This window comes from Panthera uncia (assembly GCF_023721935.1).
Source record: "Panthera uncia isolate 11264 chromosome C1 unlocalized genomic scaffold, Puncia_PCG_1.0 HiC_scaffold_3, whole genome shotgun sequence".
Lineage (NCBI taxonomy): Eukaryota > Metazoa > Chordata > Mammalia > Carnivora > Felidae > Panthera > Panthera uncia.
Genome location: NW_026057584.1, coordinates 58,351,679 through 58,359,891, shown reverse-complemented (window position 1 = coordinate 58,359,891; position 8,213 = coordinate 58,351,679).

Sequence of the window (8,213 nt, the reverse complement as noted above, 5' to 3'; positions counted from 1 at the left end):
AGGCACATGGCCACATCCAATTTCAAGGGGCAGGGAATCCTTGTACCCCAAAGTAGAAAAAATTAGATATTGATGAAGAGTGATAATGCCCAACAATATTCACAAGTAGATGTTTTTTCAATATCATTACCTTTCCTTTTTTTTTTTAAGTTTATTTATTTTGAGAGAGAGAGAGAACATGTGCATGCATGTGAGGTGGGGAGAGGCAGAGAAAAAGGGAAAGAGAGAGAATCTGAAGCTGGCTCCACACTGTCAGTCCAGAGCCTGGCTTGGGGCTCGAACTCAGGAACCGTGACATGATGACCCAAGCCTAAATCAAGACTTGGACACTTAACCAACTGAGCCACCTAGGCACCCCATTCACAAGTAGATTCTATGAAGGGCATTCTTTCTAAATCACTTTGAATATATGAAATACTGCAACCAAAGCTGCCCTTCTTTCTAACATGATTCTTAGAAAAAAGTCATGACTGATGTTACTTTGGTGGTGCCTACTCATCCCACAGCTCCCTCATTTTAAGAAAAATCCATTCTCCTCTCCCTACAGAGGGGTAGGCCTAAGTCTTCCTGTGTGTATCACATGAACCCTCTGGCCACAGTAGACTGGACTAGGATTGATGAAAACCAGACCCAACCTGGGCAATCAAGATTCTCTTGAGAAGTTGGACGTAGGACATAGCAATAAATACTGTTGACTGCTTGAAGAACACAGAGTCAGGGCCATGTCAGACACTTTCTTGACAGGTACAGACAAAGCTCCTCAAAAGAAAGGAAAATAAGACAGGGCAGGCAGGAAAAGGGGGAGGTAATCAACCATGTGGTCCTTCGATCACAAGTGCTGACTTTCTAGTTCAAGTCTAGTCCTCCTAAAGCCCTGATGTTTTTGGACGTTGGACTGTATGAGATAACCCTGTGTTCTACCAAGACCTCTGGTTTTCTGTTCACATTGGTTTGCAAGGTGTTTCTATTTCTTACAGCCAAACAATGGTTGTAGTACCAAAGCAAAGAACTTACACTGTCCTGAAAACTTTTAATGTACGTTAGGGGCACAGTGATCCAATATGCCTCTTGCCTATAGTTTTAAATTACAAGGCATTATTTCCCGGGGTGTGTTCTGTAGAACAGTGATCCTCCAAGCTGCTCTATGGAACAAGGGATCTAGGATCAGGTAAGTCTAGGGAGTGCTGCATACAACATCCCCCTTCTGGAGACTTATACGTTAGTATATTTAAGGTTCTGAGAAGTTCTGCTGTAAAGAGACCTATTAAGTCTCTTTAACCCAGCATTACCAGATGTGTACATACTTTTCCTTATAATACACATTAACATACCTCAGAACTTGTGCTCTATAGGGTCGCAACCCTTCAAAAGTTGCTATTATAATGATTCAGGAAAAGTACTTTTTGGCTGGAGTAAAAATCTGTTGAACATTGTCTTCCCTTGCTTTTTTAACTACCAAATGACAAAAAAGATTCTTTAACAAGGAAAAAAAGTGAGCACCAAACCTAAGAAAAGCATTGCTCCCGCAAGATGTCTCACTACCAAGTTGAAATTTAGAATTACAATGAAGAGTTTTGTGCTTCATCTTATTCTGCATGAGAATACGCCTTTTTAAGAGGAGTAAAAGATCTCCAAAGAGGGGGATGAAATTTGGAGGCTTTCTTGAGCGACTCAAGAAAATTATTGAGGAATCTCCCTCTAGAAACTACCTTTGGGATATCCTGACGGCTGATAGGAGACCCCCTGAATAGGCTAGCCACTGCTCTCCTGCTCAGCGCTTTGACTTCCTGGCCAACTGAAGCAATAAATAATAGCTCAGGTCCTTGTTCCTTTAAAGTAGAGCTAGATGAAAATGACCTAAGTATCAAGGGAAGAAGCACTACTCACAATCATCTTCAAGATCCAATGATTTCTACTGCTTCTGTTTGTCTTCAGAGGTTTTTAGGTTGAGAGAATGAAATGCTTATCAAACCCCTCTTGTGTGCCAGATACTGTGCTAGACATTTTACATTTGGGACCCATTTTACCAACTCTATAAGTATATATTGCCATGCCTTTTTTACAGCCAAGGACATCAAGTCTGTAAAAGGTTAGGCAATTTTATTACAGTCTCATTGTTAGTAACTATTAGGCTATATAAAACCAATTCCATCTGACTCCAGAGTTCTTGTGCTTTGTATTTAAATATGCTTGCCCCACAACATTCAAATATGTTTTTCACATGGTAAATGATGCAGTCTAACACTATAGATAAAAACAGGTGTGTGTATGTGTGTGTATCAGATAACATATTCAGTATATCAGTGGGCTTTGGTATTCAAGGACAAACAAGACCCTGGAAACATTAAGGCTTCAGTATTCATGACATGACCAGGGTTATCTAAATTGAGGCAACGATTAAGATGTTGTGTCAGGGAACAGTTTATTCAGGGAATGCTAGATGAATTGCTCTGAAATCACTGTGAACTATTAAACGATGCACGTTAAGTAGGACGATGAAGTCCCAGAACTGTGTTTCTTCTCGTTTCTACTGTCTTTTAACCACGCTTCGCATTACAGCTTGAAGAAAAGTATTTTCTAACGATGCTTCTAAAGTAAACAAAGGACACTGCCTGACACACTACCAAGACGACCACTCTAAAACAAATGAACTTAAGTACATATCAAAGTTGGTGGTGATAAAACCACACAAAAGAACTATTTTAAGGTTTTTTTTAGAAGACAAGACTTTGACTACATTTATTCCTAGAAAGTCAAATTTTAAATGTCATTTGATAGCCTAAGGAGTAGTAAAACATTTTTTTTGATTTCACTTTTGAAATTATTTTATGGGTATTATAGAGTAAATAATTATGTTAATGTTTTTGGATCCCAAACATATGATGTAGGAGATGCATCATATAGAAAAGCAAAAAAGTGGGGTACCTGGGTGGCTCAGTCAGTTAAGTGTCCGACTTCGGCTCAGGTCATGATCTCACAGTTTATGGGTTCAAGCCCACATCAGGCTCTGTGCTGACGGCTCATAGCCTGGAGCCTGCTTCGGATTCTGTATGTGTGTCTCTCTCTCTCCACCCCTCCCCTGTTCACGCTGTCTCTCTCTCAAAAATAAACACTTTAAAAAATAAAAATAAAAAATAAACAGTTAAAAATTTGTTAAAAAAATAAATCATCATACTCTTATAAAAAAAAAAAGTAAAGCAAAGAAGTAAAAGCCCTATAATTTTTTATTTCCTGAAAGAAATGTCTGAAAGAGCCTAGAAACCATGACAACCCAGTAGGAATAAACAGCCTTAGCACCCAGATTTCACCATATTTAGGATAGCTGATCCCAGGTCTGAAACAGAAATGTACAAAATGAGCCTGGGATGTCATCTACTTGAAGGCAGGAAATTATCAAAGACCGTTGGGGTCATAGCAAAATGATACAAAAGTCAGCTTCCTCTGGGGCTTCCTCTGGCCAAATACAGACCAATTTAAACATCCAACAGGAAAAATGACTGTACCTGACTGAAACACATGGAAAAATAAAATCCATGAGTTCACAGAGTTAGGAAAAAGAAAACTAATCACCTAGTTAATTAAATACACAAGTCACTGGTCACCATTAGAAGTAGGGCAGTGTAGGGGCACCTGGGTGGCTCAGTCGGTTAAGCGTCCAACTTCACCTCAGGTCATGATCTCACAGTTCGTGAGTTCGAGCCCCGCATCAGGCTCTATGCCGAATGCTCAGCCTGGTGCCTACTTCCAATTTGTGTCTCCTCTCTCTCTGCCCCTTCCCTGCTCACACTCTCTCTCTCTCTCTCTCTCTCTCAAAAAATAAACAGAAAACAGTATGGAGGTTCCTCAAAAAACTAAAAATAGAACTACCCTACGACCCAGCAGTTGCACTACTAGGCATTTATCCACGGGATACAGGTGTGCTGTTTCGAAGGGACACCCCCATGTTTATAGCAGCACTATCAACAATAGCCAAAATATGGAAAGAGCCCAAATGTCCATCGATGGATGAATGGATAAAGAAGATGTGGTGTATATATATACAATGGAGTATTACTCGGCAATCAAAAAAGAATGAAATCTTGTCATTTGCAACTACGTGGATGGAACTGGAGGGTATTATGCTAAGTGAAATTAGTCAGTCAGAGAAAAACAAAAATCATATGATTTCACTCATCTGAGGACTTTAAGAGACAAAACAGATGAACATAGGGAAGGGAAACAAAAATAATATAAAAACAGGGAGGGGGACAAAACAGAAGAGACTCATAAAGATGGAGAACAAACTGAAGGTTGCTGGAAGGGTTGTGGGAGGGAGGATGGACTAAATGGGTAAGGGGCATTAGGAATCTACTCCTGAAATCATTGTTTCACTATATGGTAACTAATTTGGATGTAAATTTTAAAAAATAAAATTAAAAAATAATAATAATTAGGGTAGTGTGTTAGTTTGCTAAGGCAGCCATTACTGAGTACCCCAAATTGGGTGGCTTAAACAACAGAATTTCCTCACAATTCTAGAAGCTAGAAATCCAAGATCAAGGTGTTGGCAAGGTTGATTTCTTCTGAGGCCTCTCTCCTTGGCGTGGAGTTGACCACCTCCTCCCAGTGTCGTCACATGATCTTCCCTTTGTGCATGTCTGTGTCTAACTTTCTTCTTATAAGTATACTGGTCATATTGATTAGGGCCTATTCTTTTTTTTTTTTTTTTATTTTTTTAAATGTTTTTATTTATTTTTGAGACAGAGAGAGACAGAGCAGGAGCAGGGGAGGGGCAGAGAGAGAGGGAGACACAGAATCTGAAGCAGGCTCCAGGCTCTGAGCGGTCAGCACAGAGCCCGACTCGGGGCTCGAACTCACGGACCGTGAGATCATGACCTGAGCCGAAGTCGGCCGCTTAACCGACTGAGCCACCCAGGCGCCCATTAGGGCCTATTCTAATGAGCTCATTTTAACTTAAGTACCTCTTTAAAGGCCTTATCTCCAAATACAGATACCGGAGGTTAGGACTTCAACATAGGATTTGAGAGGGCAGGGGACACAATTTAGTTATGACAGGCACCAAGTCCTTACTTTGAAAATTAGAAATTCATGGAAAAGAAAAGAGAATTTATCTTGCCTGTTCCATACAAACTGTATTGTAGAACCACTAAATAGCCCTACTTGAAGAGAGAAATCAAGTTAGTAAATGTAAGAGGAATGATAGCATTAGAAAACCACTATTTTGTGGTTTAGGCAGTGCTCATCAATGGATGATAAAACTATTTAGGAGAAAAGCTGATAGTTCCAATTACAACTTAAACATTAAACAGTTACCACCAGTCAATTTAGCATCTCTAAAAGTAAGACAACCAGGCATTATACAACTCCTGACGTGGTGCAATATAACTTATACCACATTGCCTATGAGATATTCTTGCTAAGCAAATTAAAAGCGAATCTAAGAGAACCTCAGTTTTAACTTCCAAATAACATGAAATACATGGATAGGAAAACAAGTTCAATTACACTACAAGGAAGCAATTACTCGAATCCAGAATGTAGGGACATTCTACAGTCATGGGGCACCCGGGTGGCTCAGTCAGTTAAGCATCTGACTTTGGTTCAGGTCATTATCTCATGATTCATGAGTTTGAGCCCGCCATCAGGTTCTGCACTAACAATGTGGAGCCTGCCTGGGATTCTCTCTCTCCCTCTCTGCCCCTCCCCCACTTGCACACGTGCATTCTCTCAAAAATAAATAAATTTTAAAAACTAAAAAAAAAAAAAGATTTAGAAGTCACAACAACAAAATGTAATGCGTTGACCTTGTTTGAATCCTGATTTGAGAAAACAAACCATAAAAGAGTGTTTTCAAGATAATCAGAAAACTTTGGTGATTTTTAAAAATTTTTTAGTTTTTACATTTACTTATTTTTGAGAGAGAGTGAGAGAGCGAGAGAGAGAGCAAGTGGGGGAGGGGCAGAGAGAGAAGGAGACACAGAATCCAAAGCAAGCTCCAGGCTCTGAGCTGTCAGCACAGAGCCCGATGTGGGGCTGGAACCCAAGAACCGTGAGATCATGACCTGAGCCTAAGTCGGTCACTCAACTGACTGAGCCACCCAGGCACCCCAGTTTGGTGATTATTAATTAGATTATTAAGGAAGAGTTATTAACCTAGGTGTGACAGTATTATAATATGTAAAATAAAAAGTCTTTATTTTTTAGACTCATATTGAAGTATTTAAGGGTGAAATGAGAGAAATGTCAGAAATTTGCCTATAGAAAATACAGAAGAGAAGGAAGAAGGGAGGAAGGAGGAAGGGATAAATGATAGATATGGCAAAATACTGATCAGTTTTGAAATTGCTAGACCAGCAGCAGCAGCAGCATTGGGGAACTTGTTAGAATACTAATTCTTGGACCTCTCCCAGACCGACTGGATCAGACACTCTGAGAGGAAGACCCAGCAATCTATGATTTAACAAACTCTCCAGCTGATTCTGATGCAGCTAAATTTGAGAATACTATGATACAAAAAAGGGCTTCTGAGAATTTTAAGAGTGTTGAATATTTTGTAGTGTGCTTGAAAACTGTCCTTATAAAAAAAGATTGTTAAAAAAACCCACAACTGTTTGTGTTATATGTGATAGTCCGGAGGAGTATGAAGTCTAACCACCGTGAGTGGTCATGTATAGTGCAAATAACCCGAAGAAGTGACTGTCTCTCAATAACATTGTTTAAAAGAGGAAAGCGGAGGGGGGCGGGGGGGTAAAAAAAAGAGAGAGAGATTGGAAAGCAAAAGGGCCCCTGGGTGGCTCAGTTGGTTAAGCGGCTGAGTTCTACTCAGGTCATGATCTCATTATGAGCTTGAGCTCCATATCGGGCTCTGTGCTGACAGCTCAGAGCCTGGAGCCTGCATCAGGTTCTGTGTCTCCCTCTCTCTCTGCCCCTCCCCCACTCACACTCTGTCTCTCTCTTTCTGTCTCTCTCAAAAGTAAATAAACATTAAAAAAAATTTTAGGAGCACCCGGTGGCTCAGTCAGTTAAGTATCCAACTTTAGCTCAGGTCATGATCTTGCGGTTCATGGGTTTGAACCCCACATCAGGCTTGTCGCTGTCAGCCTGTCAGCACAGAGCCTGGAGCCTGCTTCAGATTCTGTGTCTCCCTTTCTCTCTGTGCCCCTCCCCTGCTTGTGGTCTGTCTCTCTGTGTCTCTCAAAAATAAATAAATGTCAAAAAAAATTTTTTTATTATTATTTTTTTTTAATATAAAATCTGTTGTCAGATTGGTTTCCATACAACACCCAGTGCTCATCCCAACAGGTGCCCTCCTCAATGCCCATCACCCACTTTCAGCTACCTCCCACCCCCCCCATAAACCCTCAGTTTATTCTCAGTTTTTAAGAGTCTCTTATGGTTTGGCTCCCTCCCTCTCTAATCTTTTTTTTTTTCCCTTCCCCTCCCCCATGGTCTTCTGTTAAGTTTCTCAGGATCCACATAAGAGTGAAAACATATGGTATCTGTCTTTCTCTGTATGACTTATTTCACTTAGCATAACACTCTCCAGTTCCATCCACGCTGCTACAAAAGGCCAGATTTCATTCTTTCTCATTGCCACGTAGTATTCCATTGTGTATATAAACCACAATTTCTTTATCCATTCATCAGTTGATGGACATTTAGGCTCTTTCCATAATTCGGCTATTGTTGAGAGTGCTGCTATAAACATGGGGGTACAAGTGCCCCTATGCATCAGCACTCCTGTATCCCTTGGGTAAATTCCTAGCAGTGCTGTTTCTGGGTCATAGGGTAGATCTATTTTTAATTTTTTGAGGAACCTCCACACTGTTTTCCAGAGAGGCTGCACCAGTTTGCATTCCCACCAACAGTGCAAGAGGGTTCCCGTTTTTCCACATCCTCTCCAGCGTCTATAGTCTCCTGATTTGTTCATTTTAGCCACTCTGACTGGCGTGAGGTGGTATCTCATTGTGGTTTTGATTTGTATTTCCCTGATGAGGAGTGACGTTGAGCATCTTTTCATGTGCTTGTTGGTCATCTGGATGTCTTCTTTAGAGAAGTGTCTATTCATGTCTTCTGCCCATTTCTTCATGGGATTATTTGTTTTTCAGGTGTGGAGTTTGGTGACTTCTTTATAGATTTTGGATACTAGACCTTTGTCTGATATGTCATTTGCAAATATCTTTTCCCATTCCATCGGTTGCCTTTTAGTTTTG